The sequence below is a fragment of the Vitis riparia genome, chromosome 19 (genome assembly GCF_004353265.1).
Source record: "Vitis riparia cultivar Riparia Gloire de Montpellier isolate 1030 chromosome 19, EGFV_Vit.rip_1.0, whole genome shotgun sequence".
NCBI lineage: Eukaryota > Viridiplantae > Streptophyta > Magnoliopsida > Vitales > Vitaceae > Vitis > Vitis riparia.
In genome coordinates, this window is record NC_048449.1 from 16196958 (window position 1) to 16216343 (window position 19386).

Consider the following 19386-nt stretch of genomic DNA (forward strand, 5'->3'; position numbering starts at 1 on the left):
TTATTTAATAGCTTGTAATTAACTCTTTTAAACACTTTTGAGTAGTAGTTATCACCTTTTAACCCAATCAACATGTTAAGGACCCTTGCAATCAATTCTAAACAAATTGTGTTAAGTTTTGGTGTTTTGATAGCTTTCTGATCACCAAATCAATCCGAGATTGAGGAGAGTTCTTTGGAATCCATGGCAAAGCAATGGAAAGCTCAGAAACATGAAGAACCGAAGCTTTGAAGTCCTTTTCCATAAGCAAATCCGGAATGCAAGGAGTGTGGGATCCTCCAAAAAAAAAAATGTCGCGTGGCTCTCTCTCCCTTGCATACGCAGACGGTCCCCCTTGCGACGTGCGACATAGCTCATTCCACCCGGGGAGGAATTTTGTCCGGCCGACGTTCCACCTTCTCCGGATATCTCACATCTGGAATTCTGTTCGACCGACGTTCCACCTTCTCCAGATATCTCACATCCGGAATTCTGTCCGGCCGACGTTCCACCTTCTTCGGATATTTCACATCCGGCGCCTGACGCCGGATGGGAGAGGAGGGCATTTCAACTTCCCCAGTCAGACATGTCCGGACCCTCTGATAGCGCTTGCCCGGAGAGTTTTTTGCACAGTGCCACGGTGTTCTCCTGAAGCTTCCCGATATGTGCGACCAACATTTTGAGATTTTTTTGCTTTAGATATTTGATGTCTAAATCCCCAAAGTCTCCTTGTAACCCACCTATCATAGGATTCCTTAGTCTTTAACTAAGAACAAAGGATAAATAAACCCATATTTAAAGGTTGTAAGTTTCCTCAGAGGAAGGGAGAACGAAAAAAACAAGGTTTGTACACAGACGCTTTGTATAGTTTTTGGAAAGAAGTAAAATTGAGAGTTTTTGCTCTACCTTACCTACTTGTTTTGATTGTTTATATTCTTCTAATTTTTATTACGAGCCAAACAAGCTCTGAGGAAGTTTCCTCAGAGAATGAGTGGCTAAACTTTTTGTTCCTTGGAACTAAGGTTGCCGAGAAAGGTTCCAAGTGCAAGAATTTATAGTTTTGTGGTTTCAGCCATTAATGAAGAGAAAGTGTGACCCTTTAATGATTTCTATGTTTTTAGTTAACTTAAAACACCTTCAATTCACTTGAGCCAACACTTGGTAAGGCAAGTGATCTTCCTCCATGGAGATACACTAGTTTACCTCTTGCGAGCTTTTGGGAAGTGACTTGAAGGTAGGATTTTCTAGAATTGCCAACACTTGGTAAGCTTTTGGACTCCAAGGAGACATCCATTAGTTATCTTTTGCGAGCTTGAGAAGGGAAGTCCAAAGTTAAAGATCACCTTGAATGGCAAATGCTAGGTGAGAGGCACGAGCCATTGCAAGTTGCATCAGTGAGAAGGAATTAGAGCTGAAATCTATTTAAAGGATACATCTATACAACACCGGTTAGAGAATTGACTATATGTTAATTCTCTAATGCGAGGAAATGAACCAAATGACCGGAACTCTATTTTTGCATAAGGAACCTCCCCTGTGAACCCAAACCTCCAAGGAATGTTTTTCTTCATAAGTAATTTCCATTACTTTCTTTTTAGTTAGCTTGAAACAAAACCTCGTTTAACCAAAGTTTGTGTTTTCTTAAGCTAACCTTGAAATGAAAAAGCACCAATTTAACTTTGAATTGGTATCAGTTGTGAGTTGAAAACCCTTCCCAGAGAACGATCCTAGAGCCACTATGCTATATTAGCTAAAGCTATCCTAATGCATGGTGATATAGGTTATAAATTTTGTTGAATACTCTCTCAATCAAAGAGCACCAGCTGGACATGAATCAGTTGAGACATCAATTGGGAATGAATCAACCTTAGGGTTTTAGATGTTATGAACAGATCAAGGTTGTGGTTAATATGCACGTCTTGAGCTCATGCCTTTAGATGCTATGAATACCTTAGGGCTTTGGGTGATCTGAACGATTCTTGGTCATGAGAAGAAGACTCCAAATGTTATGAACAACTCAAGGTTATGGATGACATGAACGACTCAAGGTCATGAGCTTAGGGCTCTAGATGCTATGAACAACTCTCGACTATGGATGACATGAACGTCTCAAATTCATGAGCTTAGGGCTCTAGATGTTACGGAAAACTCAAGTTTGTGGATGACCTAAATGACTCCGAGTCATGCGTTCAAGGCTCTAGATGCTATGAATCATTCAGGGATGTGGATGACATAAACGATGCCATGTTGTGAGCTTAGGGCTTTAGATGCTATGAACAAGTCAAAGTTATGGATTATATGAACGACTCGGGATCCCATGAGCTCGGGCCTCCAAATGCTATGAATAGCCCAAGGCTTTGGGTTATATGAGTGATTCTTGGTTTTGAGCACAAGACACTAAATGTGATGAATAACTCAGGGTTGTAGAGGACATTAACTACTCAAGGTTATGATCTCAAGGCTCTAGATGATATAAATAGAACAAGTATATGGTTGACATGAACAACTCCGGGTTATGAGCTTAGGAGTCTAGATGCTATGAACAGTGTGGGCCTATGGATGACATTAATTGCTCAACATCGTGAGCTCATGACTTTAGATGTTATGAATCATAGGAACGACTTAGGATCCTATGAGTTCAAACCTCTAGGTGATATCAATCGCTCAAGGCTATGGATGATATAAATGATTCTTGGTCATGGACAACTCAGGGCTTTGGATGACATGAATGACCAATGGTCGTGAACTCAAAGCTCTGGATGCTATGAATAGCTCAGAGCTTTAGATTCTGTGAACAACTCAGAGTTGTGGATGATATGAATGACTCAGGATCCCATGAGCTCAGGCCTCTAGATGCAATGAATAGCTAAGGGTTGTGGATGATATGAATGACTCTAGGTCAAGAGGTCAAAGATCTAGATGTTATGATCCGCTATAGGTTGTGGATGACATGAATGACTCAAGATCATAAGCTCAGAGCTCTAGATGTTAGGAACAGTTCAGGGTTGTGGATGGCATGAACAACTCCAGGATGTGAGCTCAATGCTTTATATGCTATGAACAACTCAAGGTTGTGGTTGGTGATTACTACTCAAAACATGCTATTTTGTAGCTTGTAATTAGCTCTTTTAAACACCCTTGAGTAGTAATTATTACCTTTTAACTCAATTGACATGTTAAGGACCCTTGCAATCGTTTCTAATCAAATTGTGTTAAGTTTTGGTGTTTTTGATAGCTTTTAGCTACACCAAAGCAATCCAAGAATGAGGGAGAGCTGTATATAGTGCATGGCAAAGCTTTTGGAAGCTCAAATTCATGAAGAACCAAGCTTTGGAGCTCCATATCCCTTTTCCAAAGTCGTTCAAAGTATGCAAGGAAAGAACAATGGTGAAGAGGAAAACAAAGTGAAGAAAACAGAGGACAGCAGCTGCAGTCTTCTTTTGCACTTTTGGAGCACTTTTCGAAGTCCATTTTCTACATGCTATATTTCAAAGCTCAGGAAGTCAAGAATCCAATGCTTCAAACCGTGTACGATTTGGAGCTGAAATGAGGAAGATATGGCCTTCGGAAGACCACTGCATCAAGCCATGGGAACACCATTTCGCAAGGTGGATTTAGGCACCTTGCGAAAATGCCTTTGAAATCCCCTGTCTTGAGACGCTGTTGATGATATTCCACTGCCGGTTCTCCAAGATATTTTGCTTGATTTTTAGCTTTGTAAGTACCTATTTTACCCTTGTAATCAACCAATGAAAAGGTTGCTTTTGTAATAGCTCTTGTAATTTAGCTTGTTAATGTCTTTAAATAGAGGTGAAGAGCCTCAGACAAAAATATCTTGTAACCTGTAACTTTATAAGTTATAAGAGCACTTTTGTTCATACGCTTCTTTTCTCTTTTCCTTCTCATTTTCTTAGTAGCCAAACATCCTTGGTGGATGAAATCCCCAAGGATGAGAGGCTAAAACCTTTTAGTTTCTTGAAGTAATGGATGCCATGTGAAGCTCCCGTGTCAGGATGGAGATTTCCAAGCCATAAATGTAAGTAGCTGAGTGTCATAAATGTTTTCATTCAAAGCAAAGCTTTTAATCCCTCTGACTTGCTTTGAATGGCCAATACTTGATAACCTTTTGGTCTCAGTGGATTCTTATTGTTAGATCCACTGACGTTCATTAGTTATCTCCTACGAGCCATTGTATTACAAGTCGAGGAGATGACCTATATCAATAAAAGAGCATTTATGAGGTTCAGCTACCCTTTTTGTAAGTTTTCAAGGACTAAAACTCAGTTGTTAAACTCATACCGGTTCGGGAAGTAAGCATCACCTTAGTTGCTTCCCCAACTCGAGGTGAAAAGTCCCAAAATCTCCATTTTTACATAGTGAGTTAAGCATGGCTATCCAAAGCTTTGAGAAACTTCTTTTTCCATCTTTTAACCTATTTTCATGTTAGTTTAGTTTACAACACCTTCATCTTTTTATGTTTTCATCTTAACCTAATTTTTATTAAGAAAAGTTCACTCCATCCTCCGAACTTCACCAGTTAAAGTAAAAACCCTTCCTAATGTTCGATCCTAGAGCCACTATGCTATAGTAGCTTTGCTACTTTAGTGTAAGGACCTTAGGTATAAATTTTGTTGATACCCTTACATGCCAAGCTACCAAGAGTCAGGTTATCAGTTGGCATGAACTACTTTGGGTCCTAAGCTAAGGGCTCTAGATGCTATGAACAGTTTAGGAATATGGATAACATGAATGACTCCGTGTCATGAGCTTAAGGCTCTAGATGCTATGAACAACTCAAAGTTGTGGATGATATGAATAACTTATGTTCGCGTGAGCTCAGGCCTCTAGATGCTATGAACAACTCAAGGCATTGGAATATATGAATGATTCTTGGTCATGAGCATTAGGCTCTTAACGTTATAAACACCTCAAGGCTATGGATGACAAGAACGACTCATGGTCATGAGCTTAAGGCTCTAGATGATATGAACAACTTAGGTGTGTGGCTGACATGAACTACTCTAAGTCATGAGCTAAGGGCTCTAGTGTTGAGATAAAGCCCTTGAAAGCATGACATGATGTAATAAATTTAGAATTTATTATTTATTTAATGATGTTCCAGTTTCACTGTTATCCATCCTTATTCCATGTATTATACTCTATGAGCATTCTTGCCTCAACCTTTTGCATTGTACATGACTTAGGTACATTCCAACAAGCTGCTTTGTTGTATTGTCACTCAACCTTGAGAGAATACTATGCTTGTGTTGAAGTTAGTAGTGGCTTTGACCTATGTGTGAGATCGTAAGTTGATCATATATTCCCTATGGATTGGGTCAGTGTTAATGGAAGCCGGTAACAATAGGTATTCTCAATAAAGGCACCATGATATCTCTTGGGATTGAGATAGAGTGTCCCATTGAGTGATCTTAAGGAGGTGTATTCATGGAAATTATGGCCATAGTAGTTCCTGAAGTGGAAGTTGACATAGGTTCTTTAAGAGCTAAGATATGTCAATTGAACACATAATAGGAGGATCTGTAACTCAAGGATGGTAGAGGAAGTCTTGAAAGATTGATAGCTTTCACCTTGTCAAACTATGGACACTAGTTCATGGGGAGATTGAACACAATGGATACCAGGTCACAGACCTGAGCACTTGGTGTCTCGTTGTTATTTACACATAATACTAGAGTTCAGTTGATTCTATCTACTGGGATGTTGAATCAACTTTAGAATTTGATTCTAAGGGAGCCAGTATTCCTATAGGTCCCAGTGGTCCCCACTCTAAGCTCATATACCTTGTTGGCATGGATAATGAGAGTCAAATTGGCTCTAAGTTCACTGTTGTACATAAGGGCGTTTTGGTAATTATATAAGGTTGCATTGGAGTAAGTGAACAAGGTCTTTGGATTGGATTAAGTGATTAATTAGTTGGCCCTATTGGGTTAATTAATCAATTATAACCCATTTTGGGTTAGATTAAGTGACCCAAGCCTATGTGGGCTCAAGTCACTTAAGCCCACTTAGGAACCCTATAAATACCCCCTAAGGGTTAGGGTTTCCATAGCTTTTGTCCTCCACCATCCAGAGAGGTAGAGAGAGCCATAGCCTCCACCATGTTTTTCTCCCCATCGAAAGTGTGCTAAAATCAAGGTTTGAGTCATTGAGTGGAAGACTTCGGGTTTACGGGACTTCTACGATTTCAATATTTATCTTCACCGTGTGGATTTAATTCGAGAACATCTGAATTTGAGGAATGATTTTTGTTAGCACTTTTTGAATCCTTTTAAAGTATAAAAATGTTATTTTTACACTATGCATAAAATTTAGAAAAAGCCTAGGATAGTTATGCATATTCCTAACTTGATCCAGACTTGGGAAACTGAGAGATTTGGGTTTTTCCCATCAGTTAACTCAAGGCTTTGGATGATATGAACAACTTAAGGTTGTGGATGATATGAACGACTTGGAATCCTATAAGCTCAAGCTCTAGATGACATGAATAGCTCAAGGGTGTGGATGATAAAAACAATTCTTGGTCGTGAGCCCAAGGCTTTAAATGTTATAAACAACTCAGGGTTACGGATTACATGAACAACTCAAAGTCATGAGCTAAGGGATATAGATGCTATGAACAACTCAGGGTTGTGGTTAACATGAATGACTCTGGCTTGTGATCTCAAGGCTCTAGATGTTATGAATGGCTCAAGGTTGTGGATGATATGTGCTACTCTAGGTCGTGAGCTCAAAACTGTAGTTGTTTTGAATAACTCAACATTATGGGTGATATGAATGACTTAGGATCCCATGAGCTTAGGCCTTTAAATGCTATGAACAACTCAAGGATATAGATGATATGAACAATTTTGCATCATGAGCTCAAGGCTGTGCATGACATGAACGACTCCAAGTCGTAAGCTCATGACTCTAGATACTATGAACAACTCAAGGTTATGGTTGACATGAATAACTTCGAGTTGTGAGCTTAAGGCTCTAGATACTAAGAAAAGCTCTTAGTTGTGGATGATATGAATGACTTGAGATCTTGTGAGTTCAGGCCTCAAGATACTATGAACACCTCAGGGTTAAGGATGATATGAACAACTCAAGGCTATGGTGAACATGAACTACTCTGGGTCGTGAGCTCAAGGCTTTAAATGTTACGAACAACTTAGGACTCTAGATGTTACTAAGAGCTCAGAGCTGTGGATGACATGAATAACTTTGGGTCATGAGCTCAGGGCAATAAATGTCATGCATAACTCAAGGCTATGGTTGACCTGAATGACTCTCGTTCGTGAGCTCCAGGCTCTAAATGCTATGAACAACTTGAGGTTGTAGACCATATGAGCTGCTCTTGATCGTGAGCTCAGGCTATGGATGCTATGAACAACTTAGCTTTCTGGATTATATGAATGACTTGGAATCTTGTGAGCTCAGGCCTTTAGATAATATAAACAACTCAGGGTTTGTAGATGATATGGATGATTTTTGGTTGTCAGCCTATGGCTCTAAATATTGTGAACAACTCAGGTATGTGGATAACATGAACAACTTCAAGTCATGATCTCAGGGCTTTAAATGCAATGAACAACTCAGGGTTTTCATTGACATGAATGACTTTGGGTCGTGACCTCATCACTCTAGATGCTATGAATAGCTCAAGGCTGTGGATGACATGAGCTACTTTAGGTCATTAGCTCAAGGCTTTGGACGCTATGCACAACTTAAGGTTGTGGATTATATGAACGACTCGGGATCCCTTAAGCTTATGTTTCTAGATGGCATGAATAACTCAGGGGTGTGGATGATATGAACGATTCTTGGTCGTGAGACATGGCTCTTAAATTCTATGAACAACACAGACTTATCGTTGACATGAATGACTCCATGTTATGAGCTTAAGGCTTTAGATACTATGAATGACTTGGGGTTATGGATGACATGAACGACTTCAGGTCATGAGCTTAGGGCTCAAGATGCTATGAACAACTCAGGTTTGTGGATGACATGAACAACTCTGGGTCGTGTGCCTAGGAATCTAGATACTATGAACAACTCAAGGTTGTGGTGGACATGGATGTCTCCGGGTTGTGAGCTTGGGGCTCGAGATAATATGAATAGGTCACGACTTTGGGTGATATGAACAACTCTGTGTCGTGACCTCAAGGCTCTAGATGCTATGAATAAAACAAGGTTGTGGATGACATTAATGGATCTTCGTCATGAGCTCAGGGCTTTAGATACTATGAATAGCTAAGGGATGTGGTTGACATGAATGACTCTAGGTCATGAGCTTAGGGCTCTAGATGCTATAAACAAGTCAAGGCTTTGGATGATATGTGCTACTCTGAGTCGTAAGCTTAAAGTTGTGGATGCTTTGAACAACTCAACATTATGGATGATTTGAATGACTTAGGATCCCATGAGCTCAGGCCTCTAAATGTTATGAGGAGCTCGAGGTTGTGGATGATATGAATGATTTTACATCATGAGCTAAGGGTTGTTGATGACATGAATGACTTTGGTTCATGAGCTCATGGTTCTAGATACTATGAACAACTCAAGGCTATGGTTGACATGAATGACTCAGGGTTGTGAGCTCAAGGGCCTAGATGCTACGAGCAGCTCAAAGTTGTTGATGATATGAATAAATCGGGATGTTGTGAGCACAACCCTCAAGATGCTATGAACAACTCTTGGTTGAGGATGATATTAATGATTCTTAGTCTTGAGCCGATGGCTCTAATTTCTATAAATAGATCAGAGTTATGGATGATTTTGTGTCACGAGCTAAGGGTGGTAGATGACATGAATGACTCTGAGTTGTGAACTCATGACTTAAGATACTATAAATAGCTCAAGGCTATGGTTGACATGAATGACTTTAGGTCATGACCTCAAGGCTCTAGATGCTATGAGTAGCTCAGAGTTGTCAATGATATGAATGACTTAGGATCCTGTGAGCTCAGACCACAAGATACTATGAACAACTTAGAGCTATGGATAATATGAACAATTCTTGGTGGTGAGCTTATGGCTCTAATTTCTATGAATAGCTCATGATTGTGGATAACATAACGATTCCAGGTTGTGAGCTCACAACTCTAGATGCTATGAATAACCCAAGGCTTATGATGATATAAACGACTTTGGGTTGTGGCCTTAGGGGTCTAAATGCTATGAATAGCTCAAGTTTGTTGATGACATGAACAACTCTGAGTCATGTGCTTAGGGCTCTAGATGCTATGAATAACTCAAACCTATGGATGATACATGCCACTCTAGGTTGTGAACTCAAGGGTATGGATGGTTTGAACAACTCAACGTTGTGGATGATATGAACGACCAGGGATCCTGTGAGCTCAAGCCTCTAGATGCTATGAGCAAATCAAGGCTATGGATGATATGAATGACTGTGTCATGAGCTCAGGGCTGTGGATAACATGAACGACTCTAGGCCATGAGCTCATGGCTCAAGATACTATAAACACCTAAAGGTTGTGGTTGACATGAATGACTTTTGGTCATGAGCTTAGGGCTCTAAATGCTATGAGCAATTTTGAGTTGTGGACGATATGAACAACTTAGGATCCCGTGAGTTCAACGTGTAAGATATTATGAATAGCTCAGGGCTATGGATGACATTAGTAACTCTGGGTCGTGAGATCAACATTCTAAATGCTATGAACAACTATAGGTTATGGTTGACATGAATGACTCCAGGTCGTGAGCTCAGGGCTCATGATACTATGAATAACTTAGAGTTATGGTTGACATGAATGACTCTGGGTCTAGAGCTCAGGGTTCTAGATGTTATGAGTAGCTAAAGGTTGTGGATGAATTGAGCTACTCTGGGTCGTGAGCTCAAGCTCTAGATGCTATGAACAACTCAGGACTATGGATGACATGAGCTACTATAGGTCATGAGCTCAAACCTCTAGATGCAACGAACAACCCTAGGCTATTATGGACATGAACGACACCGGGTCGTGAGCTTAAGGCTCTAGATACTATGTATAGCTCAGGGTTGTTGATGACACAAAAGACTCTGGGTCTTGAGTTAAGATTTTTAGATGCTATGAACAACTCAGGGTTGTGGATGATATGAATGACTCAGAGTTGTAAGCTCGGGGCTCTAGATACTATGAACAACTCAGTGCTATGGTTGACATGAACGACTTCGGGTCATGAGCTTTGGGCTTTAGATGCTATGAATAGCTCAGGGTCATGGATGACATGAGCTACTATGGGTCATGGGCACAGGGTTATGAACAAATCTAAGGTATGGTTGACATGAATGACTTTGGGTCATGAGGTAAGGCTCTATATACTATGCACAACTCAGGCCTGTGGTTCACATGAATGACTTCTAGTCATGAGTTGAGGGCCTTAGATGCTATGAACAACTAAGGGTTTTCGATGCCATGAAATACTTTGGGTCATGAGCTTAAGGGTCTAGATGCTATTAACAGCTAAAGGTTGTGGTTTACTTGTACTACTCAAGGTCTTGAGCTCAGGGCTATAAATATTATGAACATCATAAGGATGTGATTGACATGAATGAATCTAGGTCATTAGCTTAGGGCTTTATATACTGTGAACAACTCAAGACGATCAAAGAAATTACCTTTTATAGGTCCTGAGCTTAGGGCTCTATATACCACGAACAACTTAGGGTTATTGATCACATGAACCACTCTAGCTTGTGAGGACAGGGCTTTAGATGCTATGAACAACTCTAGGCTGTGGTTAAAATGAACAACCCTGGGTCATGAGCTCAGTGCTCTATATGCTAAGAAAAACTCAAGGTTGTGGATAACATGGGCTACTTTAGGTCATGAGCTCATGGCTCTGAATCCTATGAACAACGTTGGGTTGTGATTGACATGAATGACTATGGATCGTGAGCTCAGGAATCAAGATGCTATTAATAACTTAGGGTTATGGTTGACATGAATGACTCTAGGTCGTGAGCTCAGGACTCTAGATGTTATGAGTAACTCAAGGTTGTGGATGACATGAAAATCTCCAGGTCGTGAGCTCAAGCCTCTAGATTCTATGAGCAACTCAAGGTTGTGGATGATATGAATGACTCTGGGTCATAAGCTTAAGGCTCTAGATACTATGAACTACTCTAGGCAGTGAATGGCATGAAAGACTCCGGGTCTTGAGCTCAGGGTTTTGGACACTATGAACAACTAAGGGCTATCGAAGACATGAGGCACTCTTCGTCATGAGCTCAGGCCTTTAGATGCAATCAACAACTTTAGGTTGTGATTCACATGATGACTCTGGTTTGTGAGCTTAGGGGTTTAGATACTATGTATAGCTCAAGGTTGTCGATGACATGAAAGATTTCAGGTCATGAGCTTAAGGCTATAAATGCAATGAATAGCTTAGGGTTGTGGACAACATGAACGACTCAAGGTCGTGAGCTTAGGGCTATATATACTATGAACAACTCAGGGTTGTGGTTGACATGAATGACTTCGAATCATCATCTCAAGGCTTTAGATCCTATGAATAACTCAGGGCTATGGATGACATGTGCTACTTTGGATCATCAACTCAGGGCTCTAGATACTATGCATAGCTTAAGGTTGTGGCTGACATGAACAACTCCAGTTTGTGAGCTTAAAGCTTATGATGCTATGAAAAGTTCAGGGTTGTTGATGACTTGAGCAACATTGGGTCATAAGCTCAGGGCTCTAGATGCTATGAACAACTCTTGGCTATGGTTGACTTGAATGACTTTGGGTCGTGAGCTCAGGACTATAGATGCTATGAAAGGCTCCAGCCTATTGATGACACGAAAGAATCCAGGTCATGAGCTTAAGTCACTAAATGATATGAACAACTTAAGGTTGTTAATACCAAGAACATCTCAAGGCTGTGGTTGACATGAACAACTTCGGGTTGTGATCTCAGGGCTTCAGATGTTATGAACAACTTAGGGTAGTCGAAGACATAAGCTACTTTAGGTTGTGAGCTCAGGGCATTAGATGTTATGAACAAGTTTAGGCAAAGGTTGACATGAACAACTTCAGGTTATGTGCTCAGAGCTCTTGATGCTATGAACAACTCAGGGTTGTCGATGAGGTGAAAGAATTCAAGTCGTGAGCTTAGGGATCAAGATGTTATGAAGAGCTCAGGGCTGTGGATGATATCAACTACTATGAGTTGTGAGCTCAAGGCTATAGATGCTATGAACAACTCTGGGTTGTGGATGACAAAAGCTACTCAGGGACGGGATCTCAAGGCTTTAGATGCTATGAATAGTTCTGAGCTGTGGTGGAAATGAATGACTTTGGGTCATGAGCTTAGGTGTCTAAATGCTTTGAACTACTCTGGGTTGGCTATGGATAACATGGGCTACTCTTGGTTGTGAGCTCAAGGCTCTGATTGCTATGAATAGCTTTAGGTTGTGGCTTATGTGAACAAGTCTGGGTCGGGAGCTCAAGGCTCTGAATACTATTAATAGCTCATGATTGTGGATGACATGAACTACTATGGGTCGTGATCTCAAGGCTCTAAATGCTATGAACAACTCTAGGATTTGGTAGATATGAACGACTCCCAATTGTGAGCTTAGGCCTCTTGACACTATGAACAAATTAGGGTTGACGATGACATGAAACACTATGGTTCGTGAGCTCAAAGCTCTTAATGTTATGAACAATTGAAGATTGTTGATGACATGATCTACTCTGGGTCATGAGCTTAGGACTCTCAATGCTATAAATAGCTTAGGGCTATAGATCACTGATTTGTCCCTAACGATGTGCAACTTGATTCGGTCTTTAGATTTGAGTTATCAACAAAATTTATAAACCTGATTCATCATATACTAGGGTAGCATAGCTAGCATAGCATAGTGGCTCTAGGATCATTCACAAGGATGGGTTTTCATATCACACATGATATTAGTTTCAAAAGATGGTTTTCCTTTTACCAGTTAGCTTTAAAAGAAAGCATAATCGTTTGGTTGAAAAAGTTTGTGTTTAAGCTAATCAAAATAATAACTATGATTAATTACAAAGAAAAGGTTTCTAGGACTTTTAGGTCACTAGGTTCAGGTCCCTTATACAAAAAGAGAAAATTCTGGATCTTTTCCTTGAATTAGGGATTTAACATGTAGTTATTTCCAGAACCGGTGTAGTACAGTTGCTTCCCATTAATGCTTTCAACCCTAAAACCTCTCACTGACTCACCTTGCAATGGTTCATACCTCTCACCTGATATTAGCCATTCAAGGAGGTCCTTAACCTTGGAATACCATTCAAAAGCTTGCAAGAGATAACTAATGGATGTCTCCAAAGAGTCCAAAAGCTTACCAAGTGTTGGCTATTCTAAGTACTCCTACCTTTAAACCACCTTCCAGAGGCTCGCAAGAGATAACTTAATGGATCTCTATGGGCTGAGTCCAAATGCTTACCAAGTGTTGGCCTAGGCGATTTTAAGGGATTTTAAGTTAACTAGAAAAATAGATACCATTCACGGGTCACAACCTCCTTTCATTAAAACTGAAACAAGGAAAACTCCCAATATTGTATCCAGATCCTTTACCTAACTTCTTTTAGTCCAAGAAATGAAAAAGTCTAGCCACTCATCCTCTGAGAAAACGTCCTTAGAGGGTGTTTGGCTAGAAAGAAAATAAAAGACAAAATGAGAAGGTAAGGCAGAGCAAAGCTCTATATTTTTACTTACTAATAAGAATGTACAAGTGATCCCCAATAACTTCTTTCAAGAGTTCGAGATATCGAGATGGAGATATTCTAAGACATATATAGAGAGATATTTACAACCCCTCACTAAAATATCCTAAAAAATCTGAAAACAAAATATCTTTAGCTGATTACAAGGAGAGAATGGGTAATTACACAAAATATCTTGAAATAAAAATCTAACGGAGTCGACAAGAAAATATCCCAAATTTACACAAGGGGAATTTTCACAAGTTAAAAGGGACTTGCGAAAATTTTGCAAGTTAAAATAGAGACTTGCGAAAATTTCGCAAGTTAAAATAGGGACTTACGAAATTTCTTCAGCTTTGTTGCTCTTTGTCTTGCAGTACAAACTCCTCACCAGTTTCACAAGTTGAAAGAGGAACTTACAAAAATTTCGCAAGTTGAAAGGTAACTTGCGAAATTGATGAATGTTAGATTTCTTCTCTGATTCTCCTCCTTGCTCACTTGATTGAATTGGCAAAGGCTTCAAAGCTCTCCAAGACTTGGATTTTTCATGTTTTGAGATTCAACTAGCTTTGCTATGAACGGAACAAAATACTCCCTCATTCTTGGCTCATTTTAATGATCAAAAAGCTTTTAACCACACCCAAACTTACCAAAATTTGATTAGTATACTTGCAAAGGTCCTTAATGTGCTAATTGGGTTAAAAGGTATTAATTACTACTCAAAAGTGTTTGAAAAAAGTTAATTTCAAGGTATAAAATAGCACTTTTTGAGTAGCAATCAATCACATTAACTACTTTGAGTAATGAGCTTTGGGCTCTAGATGCTATGAACAGCTCTGTGTTGTGCTTGACTTGAACGACTCCCAATTGTGAGCTTCAGGCTTTAGATGCTATGAACAACTTAGTGTTGTCGATGATATGAAAGACTCTAGGTCGTGAGCTTAGGGTTCTAGATGTTATGAATAGATTAAGGTTCTGGATAACATGAATGACTTGAGGTCATGAACAAAGGATTATTAATACTATGAACATCTCAGGGTTGTGGTTGACATGAATGACCCTAGGTTGTGAGCTCAAGGCTTTAGATGTTATGAACAGTTCAGGGCTTTCAATGACATGAGCCAATCCGAGTGATGACCTTAAGGCTCTTGGTGCTATGAATAGCTCAAGGCGGCTAAAGACATGAAAGACTCTAGGTCATGAGCTCAAGCCACTAGATTCTATGATTATCTCATGGTTGTGGAAAACATGAACAACCCTAGGCCTTGAGCTCAAGGTTTTAGATGTTATGAACAACTTAGGGCTTTGAATGACATGAGCAACTCTAGGTCTTGAGATTAGGCCTTTAAATGTTATGAACAACTCTAGGTTGTCAATGATATGAAAGAACCTGGGTTGTGAGCTCAGATCTTATGATTCTATGAAGAGCTTTAGACTGTGGATGACATGAATGACTCTAGGTCATGAGCTCAGAGCTTTAGATGCTATGAACAACTCCCGGTCAAGAAATCAGAGCTCTAGATGATATTAACAGCTTAGGGATGTTGATAACTACTCAAAAAGTGCATTTTTATAGCTTGTTATAAACTCTTTTAAACACTTTTGAGTAGTAATTAATACCTTTTAACTCAATTGGCACATTAAGGACCCTTGCAAATGTTTTTAATCGATTTTTTACTAGTTTTGGTGTTTTTTGTAGTTTTTTTATCGTTAAAGCAAGCCAAGGAGGAGGGAGAATTTTGTGCAACCCTTGGAAATAAGCTTCCAAGACAATCAAAAGATGTAAGGAAGAGAATAAGGGAAAGAAGTCCAACATGAAGCAATTTCGCATGGCTATGCGAAATCTTCACATGCTATGCGAAATTCAAAAGGACAGCAGCTGTAAGACAAATTTGGAGCACTTCCTAGAGTCCATTGTATAAATACTATATATCATTTTGAATCTCGAGAAGTCAGGAGTCCAATGCTTCAAACGGTGTGCAAATCGGAGCTAAAATGAAGAAGTTATAGCCATTTGAAGGCAACTGCACCAAGCTGAAAAGGAATTTCGCATATCACCCTTTCTTTGATGCAAAATTTTCGCATCACCCTTTCTCTGATGCGAAAATTTCGCATCACCTTTCTCTAATGCGAAAATTTCGCATCACTCTTTTTCAATTGCGAAATTTTCGCAGCCACCTTTCTCAGATGCAAAAATTTTCACATCACCTTTTCCTCATGTGAAATTTTCACAACACTATACATCACTTGTGAAATGTAATATTCAGATATTTTACACCGACTCCGTTAGATTTTTACCTTAAGATATTTGGGGTAATTATCTATTCTCTCCTTGTAATCAGTTGAAGATCTTTTAAGATATTTAGGATATCTAATTAAGAGGTTAAAAATACCTCTCTTTATATATCTTAAGATATCTCCTTGTAATATATCTCTCATATCTCTGAATCTCAGAAGACATTCGAGAGTGGGGGATCACTTGTACAATTTTTAGTAAGAAATATACAAAGCTTTGCTCTACCTTACCTACTCATTTTGATTGTATTTTTCTTTCTAGCCAAACAACCTCCGAACCGCTGGCAAATTCAACCATTTCCCCAGCTTGACGACTGGTTGGTAATGAAAGGCAATGTACTAAGAAAGCGTAACTCTATTAGCCCTTTATCTGGAAAAAGCTGGAAGAAGGGCGAGAATGTTTTCTCAGAGAATGAGTGGCTAGACTTTTTGTCTCTTGGACGGAAGGAAGCTAGGTAAGGGACCCGACTACAAAAATGAGAGTTCCTTGTTTCAGTTTTTAATGAAGAGGAAGTTGTGACCCATTAATGGTTTTTATAATTTTAGTTAACTTAAAATCCCTTATAATCACTTGGGCCAACACTTGGTAAGATTTTCAAACTTAATCCATAGAGATCCACTAGTTATCTCTTACGAGCCTCTAGTAGGTGGTTTAAAGGTAGGATTACTTAGAATAGCCAACACTTGGTAAGCTTTTGGACTCCTTTGAGACATCCATTAGTTATCTCCTGCGAGCTTTTGAAGGGCAATCCAAGGTTAAGGATCACCTTGAATGGCAAATACTAGGTGAGTGGTACGAGCCATTGCAAGATGCATCAATGAGAGGGATTTAGCATTGAAATCATTAATGGGAAGCAATTGTAACACACCGGTTGGGAGGATAACTATAGGTTAAATCCCCAATGCAAGGAAAAGATCCAGAATCTTCGCTTTTGTAAAAGGAACCTGAACCTAGTGACCTAAAAATCCAAGAGACCCTTTTCTTTGTAATTAAAATCAATTACTATTTTTGGTTAGCCTAAAACTAACCTTTTCCAACCAAATATTATGTTTTCTTTTAAAGCTAACTTAGAAAAGAAAAAACACAAATCCAATTCTTTAAATTAATATCAGGTGTGAGATGAAAACCCATCCCAGTGAACGATCCTAGAACCACTATGCTATGCTAGCTATGCTACCCTAGTATATGGTGATGTAGGTTTATAAATTTTGTTGATAACTCCCGTCTGAGGACTGAATCTGAGGACACCAATTGGGGACGAATCAAATGGTGCCATTGTCGGGGATGGTGCCACTTCACAGTGATATGATATTTCCAGAACACTTGTGATCTTCATCACAAGTTTGGTGATTTTTCTTTTCTTTTACTAATTTTTTATTTATTTCTTTTTATTTTATTTATGTTTTTCATTTATCTTTTATTTAGCTTTTAGTTAACCTTAATTTTCTTTCTTTCTAGAATTGTTTTTCTTTTTTTTTCTTTTTTTTTATTTTTGTTTCAGATATTGCTAGTTGTGTATGCCATATTGGATACGAGACAATGAGGGAAGACTTGTGAAAATAAAAGATCCTCATGAAACAGAGTTGGAATTGGAAGTGGAAGTCATGGAAGCTATACCTGAAGATCAGCATAGTCAACATGCTCCAGAAGAAAATCTCAACGCATACCGATCTATGAGGGACCGCATGCATCCACCTCGTATGAGTGCACCGTCATGTATAGTGCCACCTATAGAGTAGCTAGTGATCCGACCACATATTGTGCCACTTCTACCTATTTTTCATGGACTGGACCGTGAGAATCCCTACCAGCATATTAAGGAATTTGAAGAAGTTTGTAATACTTTCCGAGAAGAAGGAGCTTCAATCGACTTGATGAGGCTTAAGTTATTTCCTTTCACTTTAAAGGACAAGGCCAAGGTCTGGCTTAATTCTTTAAGGCCAAGGAGTATCTAATCTTGAACTGACTTGCAAGCTGAATTTCTCAAGAAATTTTTCCCGACTCACAGGACAAACGGCTTGAAAAGGCAAATCTCAAACTTCTCAGCTAAGGAGAATGAGAAATTCTATGAATGTTGGGAAAGATACATGGAAGCTATCAATGCTTATCCTCACCATGGCTTTGATACATGGCTATTGGTGAGCTATTTTTACGATGGTATGTCTTCCTCAATGAAGCAACTCTTAGAAATGATGTGCGGAGGAGACTTCATGAGTAAGAATCCAGAGGAAACCATGGATTTCTTGAGTTATGTAGCTGAAGTTTCAAGAGGATGGGATGAGCCCAATGCCAGAGAAGTGGGAAGAATGAATTCTCAACCAAATGCTTCTAATGCTAAGGCTGGGATGTATACTTTGAAGGGGGATACTGATATGAAAGAAAAATTTGCAGCTATGGCAAGAAGATTGGAGGAACTTGAAGTGCAGGCCATTTCAGATTCACCAGTGCAAGCTAAGCCATGTTCAATTTATCAATCTTTTGAGCACTTGGTGGAGGTGTGTCCTATGATGCCAACTGTAAGAGAAATGTTTGGGGATCAAGAAAATGTTATTGGACAATTCAAGCCCAATAATAATGCTCCATATATCAACACCTATAATTCAAATTGGAGAAACCGTCAGAATTTCTCTTGGAAGCTAAGGGCACCTCAGTACACACAACCTGGCCAAGCACCCCTACAAGCCTCAAGTCTTGAACAAGCCATTATGAATCATAGCAAGGTTGTGGGAGATTTTGTTGTAGACCAGAAATCCATCAATGATCAATTCAGGCAAGAAATGGCCAATCGAGACAAAAGAATGGATGGGAAGCATAATGATCTATCTCAGAAGGTAGATAATCTCCAATACTAGATCTCAAGGCTTACTAATCTCAACACAGTGCAAGAGAAAGGAAAATTTTCTTCTTAACCTCATCAGAATCCAAAGGGTATCCATGAAGTGGAGGCTCAGGAGGGAGAATCTTCTCAAATGAGGGAAGTCAAAGCAGTGATCACTCTAAGGAGTGGTAAAGAGATTGATATGCCTACACCCAAACCAGAGTAAGAACCAGAGACTAAAGCAGAGAAAGAGAAGAGGGAAGAAATCAAAAGAAAGAAGAAATGAAGCAATACAAAGAAGGAGGACCTTGAAGCTAAGGTGAATGAAAAACTGGAGAGGACCATCAACTAAGAAATGATAAAGAATCACATGCCTCCACCATTCCCATAAGCTTTGCATGGAAAAAAGGGAATCAACAACGCATTAGAAATTCTTGAAGTGTTGAAGCAAGTAAAAGTTAATATCCCTTTGCTAGACATAATCAAACAAGTTCTGACTTATGCAAAATTCCTGAAGGACTTATGCACTATCAAAAGAGGGCTAAATGTGAGTTAGAAAGCCTTCTTAACTGAGCAAGTAAGTTCCATTATAT